The sequence below is a fragment of the Protopterus annectens genome, chromosome 4.part0 (assembly GCF_019279795.1).
Source record: "Protopterus annectens isolate FY-2018-M chromosome 4.part0, PAN1.0, whole genome shotgun sequence".
Classification (NCBI taxonomy): domain Eukaryota; kingdom Metazoa; phylum Chordata; order Ceratodontiformes; family Protopteridae; genus Protopterus; species Protopterus annectens.
Genome location: NC_056733.1, coordinates 496302430 through 496321507, shown reverse-complemented (window position 1 = coordinate 496321507; position 19078 = coordinate 496302430). Strand labels below are relative to the sequence as shown.

The 19078-nt window shown below is 40.4% G+C and overlaps 1 protein-coding gene across 3 annotated transcripts in view; it reads left to right on the top strand.

Annotated features, from left to right (window-relative positions):
* Positions 1-19078, top strand: part of WSCD2 (WSC domain containing 2) — a 2311682-nt gene that overhangs the window by 742056 nt on the left and 1550548 nt on the right. The window lies entirely within an intron of this gene.

Here is a 19078-nt window from a genome sequence, read left to right as displayed (position 1 = left end):
GTAGTTTGCATTACTTTCCTAGTCAGAGCTGTCATCTGTACCTTACAAGTATTAGTACACTACCCTATTGCCTTAGTTTGGACAGTGATATGGCTGTCAACAACTATATACATGAACTGGTTTTACTTGCAGTATACACCTCTTACCTGGTATACCTGTAGAGGAATTGTTTGTTAACACTAACTGTTTCTACACATACTCCCAGATTCCAGGTTGATGTTATGCACATAGCTGTCCATCTCTTTTTGCACAGACTCTGGCCATGTCTTGACTACATGCAAGTGAACCGGGACATATGTAGACTATTGCCCTCTTCAGCCTTTAGTGACTTGCAACATTCTTATACAGGATGTCCTAGACAGTTATATTATGTAGTACAGTGTGGGTGACAGTGATGAGTAATACCGTATTATTCAGAGCAACTGAAAAACTCACAATGACATACAATACCAGAGTAAACAGTACCAGTACAGAGTATCAATATTTTATTTCTAGGCACAGTGTTTGTATCTGATGGACCTGTGGGAGCAATGTTTGTTAGCACTACCTGAATGTTGCCACACAAATTACCAGATTCCACATTAGTATTGTGCACATACATCTCACTCTGTTACTGTACACATTCTGGTCACAGCTTGACAACATGGGAGTGTAGATGGGGCATAGTTGGCTTATTACTCTCATAACAGTTTGGGGGGTTGCTAAGGTGACAGGTTTGTTCTTATAGATGTGTGACAATCAGTTGCATTTCCTGTTTGTTGCCTAAACATCTGGGATCATTCCACTGATTTCACAGGGGGACAGGGTGACAGGCAGCAGATATGGGCCAATATACTGGACATTCTGGACATATCTGTACAATTGTGGGGTATGATTCTGTATGCAGCCTATTTCCACTCCCAGGATTCAGGCCATGGCTGTGTCTGCTAACACTAAAACATTGTCCATCACAGTTGTATGTGCTATATAGATATTGCTGTATATCTCTTATCTGATTTCTGTGTATAATTCTCCTGAGGATTTACATTCTGACCTTGTATTACATCACTCTTATACAGGATTTCCTAGACAGTTATACTATGTAGCAGAGTGTGGGTGACAATGATGAGTAATACCTTATTATTCAGAGCAACTGCAACAATAACAATGCCAAACAATACCAAAGTTAACAGTACCAGTACAGGGTATCAATCTTTTATTTCTGGGCACAGTGTTCATATTTAACGGTCCCGTGGGAGCAATGTTTGTTAGCATTACCTGAATGTTGCCACAAAAAGTACCAGATTTCAGATTAGTATTATGCCCTTACATCTCACGCTGTTACTGTACACACTTTGGTTACAGCTTGACAACATGGGGGTGTAGATTGGACATACTTGGCTTACTACTCTCATAACAGTGTGGGGAGTTGCTAGAGAGACAGGTTTGTTCTTATAGATGTGTTACAATCAGTTGTATTTCTTGTTTGCCGCCTATACATCTTGGATCATCCCACTGATTTCCCAGGTGGACAAGGTGACAGGCAGCAAATATGGGCCAATTTACAGGACATTCTGGACATATCTGTACAGTTGTGGGGTATGATTCTGTATGCAGACCACTACCACTCCCAGGATTCGAACCATGACTGTGTGCTACAAATACAACAGTTTACATCTCTGTTGCGTGTGTTATTTAGATTTTGTTGTCTGTCTTTTCACTGTTTTCTGTCTATGTCTCTCTCAGTTGTACTAAATGACCTCTGGGGATTACACTAGTCATATACAGGCATTCCTACACATTTTTTATTTATGTTGCAGAGTGTGGGTAACATTGCTTAATACAACAGTACTATTAAGTGATTGCAAATCTACATTACCATATGATGCCAGAGTAAACACATGCAGTGCAGCAATTAGATCTTCATTGTCAGGCTATTATGCTTTTATTTGCATACAACCTATATGAGACTCTTCCTGCCATATTCTGTGGTGTATGCAGTACTTGCCTTAAGCAATACAGGTTTTATACAGGCAATTAACTTACTAATACTTTTAGATTTATTTCCTATGACTGTACATGGAAGAGTATTACTAACCTGCTTCACATCACAACCTCTCCAGGCGACAGCCATGAGCCTCCTGGTTCACAGCCCGCTCACTTGCAGCTGTGAAGGACATAAGAGGAATATTTAGCCATACCTATCCATAATATACATGAGCTGGCAATTATTAAACGGGTAGTTGAGTGATACTTACACACTGCTGGGACCTCCTCTGTACTCCTAGCCTCTTGGATTCACTGATCCATGAGATCCCCTTTTCGCCACTTTTGGTTGGCATAGTGATGCCTGACCTGGTCACCAGTTCAGGGTATTCCAATGGCACTGGTGAGGTCATGGGTGAGATGGTCCCAGGCGTTCACTTTGTATTGGGAACTCTGGTACTGACCCTGCAGCAGTCTTTGCTCATGGTCTATGACAAGGAGTCCTGCCATGACTCTGGACTCCTGGATGACCCAGCGCTGCATCCGAAAGTGCACACCCTCTCCCATTCCAGACATAGTACCTGCAAGGGGAAGCTACAACCAGTTATGAGATGTATTCCCGCCTGCTGGATATAAATACGGCTAATTTCCCCGCACTTTGACGTGACTGGGCAGTTTTGAAAAGACTAAGCTATGGGCAAACCTGCTTACCTAAGACTGGCATTGTTTAAAGGGGTATACCAATGGGCAAATTGAGTTAGCTGGCTTACACCTACTCAGCTGGCCTGTGCAATGCTTAGCATTGCTTAATTTTTACTTTGCATACTATTTTCTGTTTGGCATTGATTTATTATTCATTACATAGGTTCATAGGTTCATAGGTTCATACTAGGCTATCTGCCCTAGGGCATTTTATAAGCCTAGCCAGAATGTGTTTGGCTTTCGCCACCCATTTTAAATTAATTTTGCTATGCCCTTTTTTTGAGGTTAGTATACTGTGCCTCTGTCTAACAGTGACACAGAAGTCATACCCGGGGTAAACCTACGATCTCCCATCCACTCATCAAGATTCCTCTTGAAGAGAGTCAATGAGGGACTCTGCCTAACCTGGACTGGGATTTTATTCCAGAGAGAAGGGAGCCTCTGGGTTATGAATCTGTCCCTCCAGCATGTCCTATTTATTTCAGTGCTGAGGTTCAAGTCTCTCGAGCGTGTAGCTCGATAGGATTTGGATTTCTGAGGTGCAGCATGTCCATTAATTCCGGGTTGGACATGGCTTTATACGTCAGGCACAGATCGCCTCTGAACAGGCAGTATGCCATTGAGTAGAGCTGGAGTTTCTTTAACCGGGCAGCATATGGCATCTGTTTGAGCCCTTTGATCCTCTTGGTGAGGTACTTTTGTGGTCTTTCCAGTTGCTGCAGGTGTCTGGTAAGGTACATCCCAAAAGGGGCATTGTACTCAATTATGGGCCTGATGAGGGATGAGTAAAGAGGCAAGATGACCTCCCCTGATCTAGATGTGAATCCCTTCATGATTAGGTGAGCTATATAAAATGTTTTTCTAACCACTTTGGCCACGTGGTTGTCAAATGAGAGATTGCTATCAACTTGGGTCCCCAGGTCCCTAATTACTTCTTCTGTACTTAATGGATTACCATCTATGAGCACTTTGTTTTTGCCAAAGGGGATGACTATACACTTTTTGGCGTTTAGCTTGAGGCCATGGCTCTGGCACCAGTTGTCTGTTTCTATGAGGACCTTTTGGAGGATGCTTGTGTCGGCTGGAGAGTCGATTGTGGCACCCAGTTTGCAGTCATCTGCGAACTTGGTCAGCCACAGTCCTTCCATGTTGGCCTGTACCTCCAAGAAATATGTACTGAACAAGAGAGGTCCCAGGACTGAGCCTTGTGGGATGCCACTTGTAACTGGTTTGGAGTCTGACATGGCTCCAGCAATTCTAACCATGTGGGTTCTGTCCTTGAGCCAGTTTGCAACCCATCTAGTGACATAGGGGTTTATATTTAAGCTGGTGAGCTTATCTATAATGCCCGAGTGGGGTATTGTATCGAAGGCTTTTGCGAGGTCCAGGTAGGCTGTGTGGACCACCTACCCCTCGTCAATGGCCTTGGTGACTCTTTCAAAGAAATCAACCAGGTTTAAGAGGCAGGATCTGCCCTTAACAAAGCCGAACTGGGTAGGATCCAGTGTCTGTAGGTCCCCAATATCTTTATTTATGAGGTCCATGATTATCCTTTCCATAGCTTTGCAGACCAAGCTAGTCAGGCTTATGGGGCGATAGTTTCCAGGATCCGTTGAGGCACCACATTTGTGGAGAGGGACCACAGTTGCTGTACGCCACTCTTTGGGTACATATCCTGTAGTAAGGCTGAGATTGAACAGTAGTTTTATGTTTGGGTTTAGCTCTTCTTGGAGTTCATGTAGGACGCAGCCTGGGACACCGTCTGGTCCCACTGACGCTGTGTTTTTTGCTTTGGAGAGGGCGCGTCTTACCTGAGCATCCGAGATGTCAGTGGGGGGGCAGCACTCTGCTGGAATAGATATTTGCCCTTTTGGTGGGAGGCGGAGAAGTTTGCTGAACCTGTCAGCTAGGATGTTGGCAATGTCTGTGGGTTCGATGTATTTTTTGTCATTTTGGACTAATTCTGAGCATATCTGGGAATTACCACCCAGGTTCCTAACATAACTAAAGAAAGCCTTGTGATTATCCTTAGTGTCCTGTGCAATTTTTCTCTCGAAGCTGGCCTTAGACGATTTTATGAGTGCCCGTAGTTTTTTGCTAATACTGATCAGAGATGCCTTCCCTTTTTGGAATTTTGCTCTATCATTTAGTAGCTTCCACCTTCTATTGTATAGCTTGTTTATGGCTGGGGTCCACCAGACAGGACGTCTGCCTTTGGAGGATTGGGTCTTGGTTTTATTTGGGATCACATGATCCATGCATTCCTGAAGGTGTTCATAGAATGTGTTTATAAAGGATTCTGCGGTCTGGGCCATATTTTCCACAGGCCCGGGGGCTTTGAAGGATTCCACCTCAGTTTTGAGGAGTGTGAAATTTGCTTTAGAGAAGTTTTTCACTGTGGTTTATTGGGCAGGGTGTGGTGGCGGGATGTGAACATCCAGTGAGATTAGTTTATGGTCTGATCTTACCAGTGAGGGATACACTTCTGGTCTGGAGCATAGAGTCCCCATGTTGGTGATGATCAGGTCCAGTATGTTTTCCCCTCTTGTGGGAGTGGTGACAAGTTGTTCCATAGCATTTGAGTTTATAAATTCTAGGAACCTTTGGGCTAGGGTATTGGAGCTAGAGTAATGCTCCCAGTCTATGTTTGGGTAGTTGAAGTCGCCCAATATAATGGTGTTTGGAGAGACCTTCATATTTTCCAGTGTTCTCATGAAGGCCGAGTGGGGTTCCTGGGTTAGGGAGGGTGGTCTGTAGCAGGCTATAAACTGGAAGGCAGTTTTACCCACTGTTAGTTGCACATGGATAGTCTCTGATGCTTCGTGCTTTGCCACCAACCTGGAGGTGTGGGTATCTTTGATGAATATTGATACTCCCCCTCCTTTTGTGGGTCGGTCTAAGTTTTGGGGCCGAAAAGCATGGTATGAGGTATAACCTAGTAGTGCTGAGGTGCTCTCAGGAGCCTTGAACCAGGTTTCTGTTACTGCACAGATATCGATTTTCTCCATGCTAAGGAGAGTTTCGAGTGCGTGCATCTTGAGGTTTAGACTTTTGGCGTTGAGTAGCATTACTCTTAGTTTCTTATCCCTTATGATACCTATGGAGGTGGGTTTGTCTTTTGAGCCTTGCCTAAAAAAGGCACTATGGGGGTAGCAAGAGCATTTGCCAATATCCGAAAGCCCAGGGGTGACAGGTGCAGGCTGTCCCTAACGAAGCATCATGGCTTGTCGAGCATGTCATCCCAGGCTGACAGGCATTGGATCCCCTCTGAATGACACCAATAATTAAGCCAATTGTTGAAATTGATCATCTTGTCTTCATATTGTGACATCATTCTTGGTGAGGGTAAGATGCTACTCAAGGTCAGGGTCATACCGGCCTGGGCCACATGCTCAGAGAGCTCCTCTATGTCTCTTTTCATGTAGTCCAGGGAGGTACGTCTCAGGTCATTCACACCAGCATGGACAATGACTGAGTCATATTTGTACTTGCCTTGGAGTGACCTGAGTGCTTGTGTTATGTGGCAGATCCTAGCACCCGACAGGCAGCTCACTGTGACCTTCTCCTTGTTCAGCCTGGTGAGCGGGACGTCAGTGTGCCTGATGATAGAGTCACCTATTACAAGTGTATCAGGTGTGTTGTTTAGCCTTAAGGGCTGTGACTGTTCGGCACACTGGCTTTGTGAGCTATGTGTTGCACGTGTTTTGTTTTGGGGTAGCGGTTGCTTGGGTGTCTGCTTTGGAGGTCTCTGCTGCTTAGGCAGATTTTTATTTAGAGCCTCCGAGTATGTTTTTGTGTGTTTATATGTTTGGTCTGCTGTCATGGTAGGTCTATGTGCGACTGGAATTGTACTGAGTGTGGTTTCCTTCTCCTCCTGACTGGTTACGCCAGTGCTGAGTTGAGAGAGCTTAGCCTCCAGTTTGGCTATATGGATGCATCTCTCACATGTGTTGGAATTTATTGGGAGGAGGAGAGGGTTGTCTGTGTACATGAGGCAGTTGTAACATTGCCTCAAGATTCCCAGATTCACCAGCTGGACCGGAGAGAAGATTGACAACTGACCTTTGGACATGCTAGAATAGTATTGGGAATTCCTTTATAATTAAAAAAAAGGGCCAATGGGGAACAAGGTACTCGAGAGGACTTTGTGAGAGTGTAGTGCTTTTAATATTTTAGTGCTGACTTATATAATTGCTTTAGTGAGCAAGTGCCTTTAGTGAGCAAGTGCCAGGTAACTTAAATGCAATGTGTTACAGGTAACTTAAATGCAAAAACGACAAACAGTAACTTTCTTTTAAGTGAAACAAGGAAATGAGTACAGTAAGCAATGCAGATATCACTAGGGATCCACAGAAGCGCTGAAAAGCTGCGGTTTAGGTGGTATTAGCGTTTCAGGGAAATAACAAGCAAGCAAACAACACGCATACAAACAGAGCTAGATTCAGCAGGCCTGGATCTAGTCTATGCTACAGCAAACAAGGTGTACCAATTTCAGTAAGAAACAGTTGAAATATGCAGGCACTATAAGTCTTTAACCTGAAATTCCCAGCTCAGAAGGGCAGAGTCAAACCTCTCCTCCCACAAGAGTGCAGACCATGAACCTTCTTAATGTAAAATAACTGGCCTGAAGCCCAAGTGCTTAAACCAGAACTAATACACTTTTAGAATAACAGACACTGAGCCCTCAATCGGCAGTTCCCAACTTAGAAGGATGTAAGCCACCTGTCCTGCCACCACAGTGCAGGCCACAAACTTTCCTAATGTAAAACAACTGGTCTGAAGCCCAAGTGCTTAATCCAAAAGACTTAGAATGATAGTTACACTTTAATCAAGTTACTACCAAGCAGTAATAAATACAATTGAATACTTTGAAGAATGCCTGGATTAGTGCTTAAGTTATACAAACAAAGCTAGATTCAGCAGGCCTGGATCTAGTCTACGCTACAGCAAACAAGGTGTACCAATTTCAGCAGTTCAAATATGCAGGCACTATAAGCCTTTAACCAGAAATTCCCCGCTCAGAAGGGCAGAGTCCAGCCTCTCCTCCCACAAGAGTGCAGACCACAAACCCTTTTAATGTAAAATAACTGGCCTGAAGCCCAAGTGCTTAAACCAGAATTAATACACTTTTAGAATAATTGACACTGAGCCTTCAATCAAAAGTTCCCAACTTAGAAGGATGTAAGCTACCTGTCCTGCCACTACAGGGCAAACCACAAACCTTCTTAATGTAAAACAACTGGTCTGAAGCCCAAGTGCTTAAACTAAAAGGCTTAGAATGAGTTGCACCAAGAAGTAATAAATACAACTGAGTACTTTTAAGATGACGCAAAAGCAAAATAAATTAGGAAGAAACACAAATACAGTAAAAGCAGATATATATATATTTTTTTTTTCAGAAAAGTAGCAAAAACAGTAGTAAAAACAATTCACATGCAGTGCAAGCTGGCCCACTTGAGTATGTAGCAATATTAGTCCACACACAGTTTGAAAAAAAATGTAATTAAATTAAAAAGGACTAAAAGCAAGTGCAGAAAGGGTTAATTAGATAGAATGCGGTAAAGAGATGGGACTGGGGGAGTGTCCTAGATCACATCTACAGTGGGGCGGGCACTGCAAAAGCCACCAAATTTAAACTACAACCAAGAACAGGGAGGGGGGGTGGGAAAGACAGTTTCAACAGAGCTAGATCTGAGGAATCAGTCCAAATTATAAAACCACAATAAAATGCAGAAAATATACTTAAATCAGCTTATGTCCAGTTGATGTATGCAGACAAATCTCAGTAGCAAGCAACTCAATTTAAAATGATTACAAGAAATGTAACCAACACAGGTTTTAATGTTATCAGAAACCCCCAAAGCTAATTAACACTTAAAGGAATTTCAAAGCAGTTTAACAACTAGTGCAGAGCTTCAGAGACACACACAAGACAGTTTCAACAGAGCTAGATCCGAGGAATCAGTCCAAATTATAAAACCACAATAAAATGCAGAAAATATACTTAAATCAGCTTATGTCCAGTTGATGTATGCAGACAAATCTCAGTAGCAAGCAACTCCATTTAAAATGATTACAAGAAATGTAACCAACACAGGTTTTAATGTTATCAGAAAGCCCCCAAGCTAATTAACACTTAAAGGAATTTCAAAGCAGTTTAACAACTAGTGCAGAGCTTCAGAGACACACACAAGACAGTTTCAACAGAGCTAGATCTGAGGAATCAGTCCAAATTATAAAACCACAATAAAATTCAGAAAATATACTTAAATCAGCTTATGTCCAGTTGATGTATGCAGACAAATCTCAGTAGCAAGCAACTCGATTTAAAATGATTACAAGAAATGTAACCAACACAGGTTTTAATGTTATCAGAAACCCCCCAAGCTAATTAACACTTAAAGGAATTTCAAAGCAGTTTAACAACTAGTGCAGAGCTTCAGAGACACACACAAGACAGTTTCAACAGAGCTAGATCTGAGGAATCAGTCCAAATTATAAAACCACAAAAAAATGCAGAAAATATACTTAAATCAGCTTATGTCCAGTTGATGTATGCAGACAAATCTCAGTAGCAAGCAACTCGATTTAAAATGATTACAAGAAATGTAACCAACACAGGTTTTAATGTTATCAGAAACCCCCCCTAGCTAATTAACACTGAAAGGAATTTCAAAGCAGTTTAACAACTAGTGCAGAGCTTCAGAGACACACACAAGACAGTTTCAACAGAGCTAGATCTGAGGAATCAGTCCAAATTATAAAACCACAAAAAAATGCAGAAAATATACTTAAATCAGCTTATGTCCAGTTGATGTATGCAGACAAATCTCAGTAGCAAGCAACTCGATTTAAAATGATTACAAGAAATGTAACCAACACAGGTTTTAATGTTATCAGAAACCCCCCAAGCTAATTAACACTTAAAGGAATTTCAAAGCAGTTTAACAACTAGTGCAGAGCTTCAGAGACACACACAAGACAGTTTCAACAGAGCTAGATCTGAGGAATCAGTCCAAATTATAAAACCACAAAAAAATGCAGAAAATATACTTAAATCAGCTTATGTCCAGCTGATGTATGCAGACAAATCTCAGTAGCAAGCAACTCGATTTAAAATGATTACAAGAAATGTAACCAACACAGGTTTTAATGTTATCAGAAACCCCCAAGCTAATTAACACTTAAAGGAATTTCAAAGCAGTTTAACAACTAGTGCAGAGCTTCAGAGACACACACAAGACAGTTTCAACAGAGCTAGATCTGAGGAATCAGTCCAAATTATAAAACCACAATAAAATGCAGAAAATATACTTAAATCAGCTTATGTCCAGTTGATGTATGCAGACAAATCTCAGTAGCAAGCAACTCAATTTAAAATGATTACAAGAAATGTAACCAACACAGGTTTTAATGTTATCAGAAACCCCCCAAGCTAATTAATACTTAAAGGAATTTCAAAGCAGTTTAACAACTAGTGCAGAGCTTCAGAGACACACACAAGACAGTTTCAACAGAGCTAGATCTGAGGAATCAGTCCAAATTATAAAACCACAATAAAATGCAGAAAATATACTTAAATCAGCTTATGTCCAGTTGATGTATGCAGACAAATCTCAGTAGCAAGCAACTCAATTTAAAATGATTACAAGAAATGTAACCAACACAGGTTTTAATGTTATCAGAACCCCCCCAAGCTAATTAACACTTAAAGGAATTTCAAAGCAGTTTAACAACTAGTGCCGAGCTTCAGAGACACACACAAGACAGTTTCAACAGAGCTAGATCTGAGGAATCAGTCCAAATTGTAAAACCACAATAAAATGCAGAAAATATGCTTAAATCAGCTTATGTCCAGTTGATGTATGCAGACAAATCTCATTAGCAAGCAACTCGATTTAAAATGATTACAAGGAATGTAACCAACACAGGTTTTAATGTTATCAGAAACCCCCCAAGCTAATTAACACTTAAAGGAATTTCAAAGCAGTTTAACAACTAGTGCAGAGCTTCAGAGACACACACAAGACAGTTTCAACAGACCAAGATCTGAGGAATCAGTCCGAATTATAAAACCACAATAAAATGCAGAAAATATACTTAAATCTGCTTATGTCCAGTTGATGTATGCAGACAAATCTCAGAAGCAAGGAACTCGATTTAAAATGTTATATATGTGTCTGGCATCCATGATTCATGTGTACGTACACTGTATGGGGTCCTTGTGTTTATTAGGGGGACTTCAACAGTTTATTACAATTACACCTCACATCTGGGCTTACTGCAGTACTCCAGTTCACATATTTATGCTATGTAGTAGGTTATAGAACATAAGACTGTATATAAATTCCTTTCACATGTTCAGTTTGATTTTACTATAGTGAGGATTTGTTTGGTGATACCTCAATCTTATGTAATGCTGTGATGGCTTAGTGGTTATCTACTGTGACTATAATATACAGGGTCCTGTGTTCAACACCTGCAAAAGCTGTTTATTTTGTTTCTGGCTAGAACAGCGGCTGCTGCATACAGAGTGATTAAGGCACATTTAAGCACTTGTAAGCGGGTTTGCACAGGTTTGTATGAGGGTAAACAATGCTAACCTCCGGTTAAATATGTTTACATAGAGTTAGCTTCAATTTTGCTTAACCTGTGTGCGCATTGCTTGCCCCCATGCAAATGGGATTAAACCCACTTACTAGTGCTTACATATGCTTACTCCCGCTTATTACTGCTTAATAGTGCTTACACTTGCTTACTAGTGCTTACTCCCGCTTACCACTGCACTAATTTAGACAGTAATGTCTAATGGTTGTTGGGAGGGTGGGGGATTTGGAAGATGTATGGAGTTATCATTCATTACACATTTTACCTTCCATTTGTATCCCTGATTCCTGTGTACATATACTATATGGGGCACATGTGATTATCTGTGGACTTTGCAACATTATGACACTGACACCTCACATCTGCATTTAATGCAGTACTCCAGTTCACAAATATGTTATTTAACAGGTTATGCAACTAAAATATTGGTCATAAAGTGATTTGACATGGAAAATGGAATATGCTGCAGTGGGACTTGAACGGGGATTGACTGCTTGTAAGGTGAATGCTCTGCCCACTACACTATTGCTATACTGCTTCATTCGCATATAGCTTCCTTTTTATCCTCTTCTGCCATTTAGCTGCATTAACCGGGGCAAACTCGCGCACCTACGGTTAAATTTAACCTGCTTCATAAAAAAATAAAGTATCTTTATATTTTTTGTGTTAACTATTGCTCTTGTACATGTGGGGGGATGTTGCTGGGGATATGCGTCCACCTATGAGTGGTCTCGCTCATTCTTTTAGGACTTTCTGCTGTACTTCATTGCAGGGGCGGGTATATTATGAGAGCTCTGCTCTCAGACATGCCCCCTGCACTCTTACGTGCTCTGTGTAAGATTAGGAGCTCAGGCAGCTCCCCTTCATTAATATGCATGGCGCTCTGCTGTCCTGCTCCTAAACGGACACTTCCCTGCAGGACTAAGCTAGTCTCTCCAGGGAATAATAGTAAATCCGGGGGATAATGTTGCTGAAATGGAGCTAGCCATGGTGTGGATGTTGTGGATGGTGATGATTGCTGTGGTCACAGTGATAGGTCGAGCATGGTTAAGCCAGAAGTGGTGCCTTCAGATGGCTAGGACTCTGTAGTTGTTGTTATTGCTTGTTGTTGCCATATATGTGCATTTTGTTTATGTGTTTATGTTTGCACATGAGCTTAGAGAAATGCAATTTCCTTCAGCTGTGCACTGTTGACATTAAAGTTTACTTTGACTTTTCTCTTATTAATATATATATATATATATATATATATATATATATATATATATATATATATAGATATGTGTGTGTGTGTGTGTGTGTGTATATATATATATACATACATATATATATATGTATATATATATATATATATATATATATATATATATATATATATAAACACACACACATACATATATGTACATATAAAACAGATACTGTATGCAACAGATAAACAGATGCATGTAATATATTTAGACATAATCAGTATACATGCAAATTACAATAGACATGTTTTTACAGTGGTATGCAGCACAGTTACAGTGGAGAGAACAAACAAGAAAATATTAATTTAAAAATAAAGGTAATTAATAGATTTGTGGTGTACAGCTGAAATTTGGAACATAGGTAGAATACATACATAATACACAGGTACAGTACATACATTGTGTATTAGCCTGTGTTTGTGAGTAAGAGTGAAAACTATTATCAAATACTCTAGGTTTAGTATGTGTACCTTATCTGCTTTCACTAGCCTGGGAAGCAGTCATGGCACTGCCATGTCACAATGTCAGAATTACATAAATTAAGATGTAGCTAAGATGGTTGAAAATGACATAGTGACAAGGGGAGATTTAAAAGAAAAAAATGTGTTACCTTCAGAGGTTGATCAGGTTGGAGACAGATGAAAATCTTACATAACAGCTACATTTAGGAATGTAGGTGGTCAATAAAAGGATGAGATTGTAACACATTTTGACTGAAGGTGGGAAGGGGTGAAGTAGGATGGAATGGTTGGACCTTGTAGCTGGAGATTACTAGGGGTAGACAGTAGATACCATCATTGCAGAGGTATGAAGAAAACCAATAGATGACAAGGGGCTGTTTGATTATTCTTGCCACAAGGCAGTTTTGAAGAGAAGTAGACAGTGTATAAATACAAGCTCCATGGCTATTTTCTAATGTGTAGGACATTTAGTGTCAGAGAGTATTGAAAGCAAAGTTTGGAGATGGGTGTATTTTTTTAGTACATGGTGTAATGTGGACATTTGTTGTTAATAAACTTACTGGCACTGACAGGATGATTCATTTTGAGTTTCTTTTGAAAGTACCATCCATAGATTATAGTGGCTAGAACAATGATGAGTGAACTTGGATAGGTTTTCTGGAATGTTTACTGTTTTAATTTATTGACCTTATAGTCTGCTAGTGACCTTATTCATGTCAACCATTGAAATGTTGAGACCCACTTGAGTGAGTCTTGAAATATGGAGATTGAATGGCCAAAAAATGGACTTACTTATATTAAGTCTGAGATGGCTATTTCTCAGAATATTCCCTTTTCTCCAAAGTATGTCATTATCAGAGTAGGTATATAGATGTTCTGTGGGTGGGTGTGGAGGGGTGTGCTTGCCACCTTCAAAAACAAGTTTAAAAGATGGGTGAAAATTGCTCTTCACCTGCATTTTGAATCTGTTAGTCAGTGTTTCATCACTTGACATTACAAATGCTGACATTTTAATAAGGAGCCCTTATTCAGTTACTAGTAGCTAGATTGTGGTGGTAGGAAAGTTTGTTCTGTAGTGTATCATAGGCCTTGGTTTTACATCTCATTTGATTTCAGACCATCTTTAAGGTTTTGGTACTGGTGTATTTGTCTATACATGCCTTAGAACAATATTACCTTAAAGCTTCATTGTCGATGCATACTGCAACTAGGGTTCTATGGTCAGCCATGTAGGGACTGCTGGTGGTTTGACAAATGCATCTTGAGAACCATGATTTTTGTTCTTTGGGCTATCAAGTACTCCACCTGTTGAAATTACTACATCAATGTCTTTGGTAGTGTCCATCATTTGCTGGTTTCTCTCAGCGCATTCCTTTTTAATATTGCAAATGAAGGTGTTGGATAATATATGATGACTGTTTTTCTAGTCATTGGTCCATAAGTTTAGAGGTAAGAAGTGCTAGGATAGCTACCCTTGCAGACCATTTTACACGTAGTTAAATTCCCTCTTTGTGTTCAAAATAATCAATTCCATTTGGTTATAGACTGGCCTTACCCATCCCATGGTTGATTATTACCTCTAATGATAATAACTGGGATCCATGCATGGAATGCAACATTTAGGAGCTGCCTCTGTCCATTAGTAGTAGTACAAGGGGTAGTTGATCATTTTACATATTCTGTTGTTGGCTAATCTATTTTTCTTTTATTTTGTACAAAATGCTTTGTAAAAATACACGTACATAAAATTGATATTGAAGTACATTTGCTTCCGCTGTTATGATAGTTGATAGAGTGAGACATAATATTCTATATCATGTATTTTAAGAGGTCCAACAACAGGTCAGCTACAAAGTTATTTTTGTTTAGCCTCTAATGATTGGCACTGTGATTCCCCTACTAGCTGTATTTGCCCTGAGATATGCTCTTACCCCAGGATAGCTATTATTTTGCCACTCAATGACATTTACAAAGGATGTTAGTTGTTTTTGAACAGATTTAAGATCAAGGGGAGCATGGAGAAGCCCAATAGCTGTAAAGGACTGTGGAAGTACTGACTTTATGCAATGGTAGGCCTTAGACCTGATTCTGTCATGTTATATGGTGCTTTTGCCTGTACTACAACTTAGATGTAAAGTAATGGGACTATAAGTTCAGAGGTATTACGTTTTAGAAGACGATTCAGAAGCTTGGCTACAGAAGGATTGCCATAGAGTTTTAATGAAGGATTACCATAGAGTTTTAATGAAGGATTACCATAGGGTTTTAATGAAGGATTATCATAGGGTTTTAATGAAGGATTACCATAGGGTCTTAATGAAGGATTACCATAGGGTTTTAATGAAGGATTACCATAGGGTTTTAATGAGTTTAGAAGATGGGATACTCATAATCCTGTTAAAGATGTAATGGAGAGAAAAAGACAAAACTTGGATCAGCTAAAAGAAGTGAAGCATGAGATGATAAAGATCAAATAGGTGAAAGATGCTGAGGAAGTGTTTTCAGGATTGTTGCGTTATAGCAGTGTCCAGTTAGTTTCGGATATGACTGGTCATCTTACATGTTCCTGGATAGTAAAGTTTGTTTTAACCTGCCCAGAAGGCTTTTGGTCTAGAGTTGAAGGTCATTTCCAAATGTATGTGTATATATATATATATATATATATATATATATATATATATATATATATATATATCTCTATAGATATATATATATATATATATATATATATATTTACTTAAGAAATTAACTTCGTGACAATAAAAGCATTCAATAAAATAGTAAATAACACCAACAACTCTTGTAGAACTTTAGCGCTTTCGTCTTATTTATTATCAAGACTTCTTCAGAAAGACATGTTTCATAAGGGATAGTAGTGATGGAGCAGGAGAGATATATCCAAACACTTGAAGCATCCCTCATGAATAACCAGTTCTACAAAAAGGTCAACATCAACCAGGTACAACAGAACTTTAAACAAATTGACAACCTACTGTTGGAACTGTACCTCAGGGATGAGATCTCTCAAGACGAAAAAGACTTCATGCAGGTCATGACACCCAGCCTTGGAAAATTTTTCGGAATCCCCAAGGTTCACAAGAACCCTGAAAATCCACCTTTCCGCCATGTGGTATCGAACCGAAGGACAAAAACAGAAAAGATTTCACAATACGTGGACCACATCCTTAACCCCATTGTACAGAACAGCAAATACTACATCAAGGACTCCTGGGCTTTTCTAAATGACATCTTCAAACTAAGGCTGGATGGAGGGGAATATTTACTGGTCACCCTAGATGTAGAAGCACTCTACACAAACATCCCCCACACCAAAGGACTGACCGTCACCAGACAGTACCTGAACAGGCACTCCAACCTAAGCGGGACTAAGATTAATACTGTATGCAGGTTAACAGAAGCAGTATTAAGAAATAACTTCTTTCAATTCAACGGGAAGGGGTAGCCATGGGGTCCAAAATGGCCCCAGCATATGCAAACTTAGTCCTCAGTGCCTGGGAAATGGATAAGGTTGAATCACTACCCGGGTTCAACAACACCATAATGTACAGGCGTTATATTGATGACGTCTTTTTTGTCTGGAAGGGGGACAGACTTTCTCTGAGCAATTTTCTGGAAACCCTTTTCCAGAGTCTGGACTTCCTGACCCTCACAGTAGGACATATCGGAACCACCACTCAATTCCTGGATATCCACCTCACTATAGACCCGGAAAATGGACAGTTTGACTCCAACATCTACCGCAAGCCCACTTTCGAATAACTATCTCGAGTTCTGCAGCCAGCATCCCCATTTCATCGAAAAGAATATTGTAAAAGGACAATTCATCCGGTTATCCAGACTCATTTTTAGGGACGAGGTTTTCATCAAGGAAGGTTTTACCTCAGAAACTTGTTCCTAGAAAGAAAATACCCAGAGTATCTAGTGGACAACCTGTTCCAAGAGATCATACAGCACAGACACTCCAGGTACCCACCAATCCTGGAAAAGGGATTCACAGCAAGAGCACAGAACGGACCGAACAAAAAGGACTGGGTGTCAAGTTTCCCCCTTCCAATTTCCACCGATATGTTTGGAATTAGAGGGGTCCTCACCAACAATTGGGACATCTTGGGAGGAGAAAAAGGTCTGACAAAGTTACTTGGGACATCCCCAAACTTCTGTTTCAAACGAACCTCTTCTTTTGGTGGTGCGTTCGAGAATAAAAGCCCATCCCCACAGAGCGAAGTATCGACAGAACCTGGAATGTCTGACTGCGGCAAGTGTGTTGCCTGTGTACACATACGAAAAAACAACAATGTCACCTTCCCGCACTGCAACAGAACTGTCGGTCTACATGACCACTATGACTGCAACACAAAAAATGTAGTCTACTGTGCTTTCTGCGAACACTGTGGGAATTTCTATATCGGCAAAACAAACAGGAAGCTGAGTAGCCGTATTAAAGAACACACTGCAGCAATACACAAACAGGACAGTTTGAATGCCTTGGCTAAACACAGTACTATTTGCCCAAACTTCACAGGATTCAAATTCACAGTGCTGGAAAAATAACAGAATTTGTAGGGGACATGGACACATTCCTGCAAGTCCGGGAATTAAAATGGCAGATAGAACTGAGAGCTGATGTCTATCCAGGTCTCAACGAGACACTGAACATTAAATGTGCACTTAAATGGTATAGAGATTGAAATGTGATAGGGTTTGAAGAACTGTGCAAGAGGGTTTGAAGAATTGTGCAAGTAGATTTAATGTGTTTATGGATTTACAACTGTGCAAGTGAATATAATGTGTTTCCTCTCTCTCTCTCTGACTTTTGACTCCCCCATACCCCATGCACACATGCTCCCACTCTCTCTCTCTGACTTTTGACTCCCCCATACCCCCTACACACATGCTCCCAATCACCAGGCTAGCCCCCGCTGACCCCACCAACTATACCCCCCGGTCTCACATTTTCACGCAGCCATTCAAGGGGTGATACCATCCAAACCAGCCCACGGGTGGTACCATCTGCACTGACAGTCTTCTGGGGGACACTGTTATTCATAGGCTCCTTGTCATGGGTGGCCCCCTAACAGCCCCCCCTCAAGTCCACACCGCATTCCTCCCACTCCCCCATCAGGTGGCATACCCACACATTTCTCTACACACACCGATGCCAAAGCATAGTAGGACTCTCTACCTGACTCCTCCACCTTCCTCCGTTCCCTTCTTTACTTACCTTTAGAGGCAAACACTCATAAGTTACATGTTTATATTAGAATCATCACAGCATGACTGTCATCTTTCCTGGTCCCCCCCCCCCCCAACCTTTTTTTTTTTTTTTTTTTGCACACAATCCCTTTTTGCACACAGTCCCCTTTTTTGCACACAATCCCTTTTTGCACACAATCCCTTTTTGCACACGATCCCTTTTTGCACACGATCCCTTTTAGTATGCACACGGCACCACAAGGCTATTACTGTCTGACCAATTTGCCTTATGTAACTGCAATTGTAATGTTAATGAAAATGCACACAGCACCTTGTTCACACTTTTCTATTGGAAAGGAACTGTTGTTAATTTAAATGGCCTGCTAGAACTAATGTATATAAAGGAAGTGAAAATGGTTGCTCATACTTATGAAACATGTCTTTCTGAAGAAGTCTTGATAATAAATAAGACGAAAGTGCTAAAGTTCTACAAGAGTTGTTGGTGTTATTTACTATTTTATTGAATGCTTTTATTGTCACTAAGTTAATTTCTTAGTTAAAATTTCTTGTCTTCGTTCAATTTTTTTGAGTGCGGTTAATTTTAGTTTTATATATATATATATATATATATATATATATATATATATATATAGATATATATACACACACACACACACACACACACACACACACACACACACACACACACACACACACACACACACACACATACATTTCGGCTCTCCATGGCTGACAGCCATTCACACAGCACCTCTTCTCCTCTTCTAGGTCTACTGGACCCTGGCTAGTCATCCCAGTCAAACACTGACACAATTTATTGACCTCTTCAGAATGCATAAATGGCCCAACCACCTTAAATCC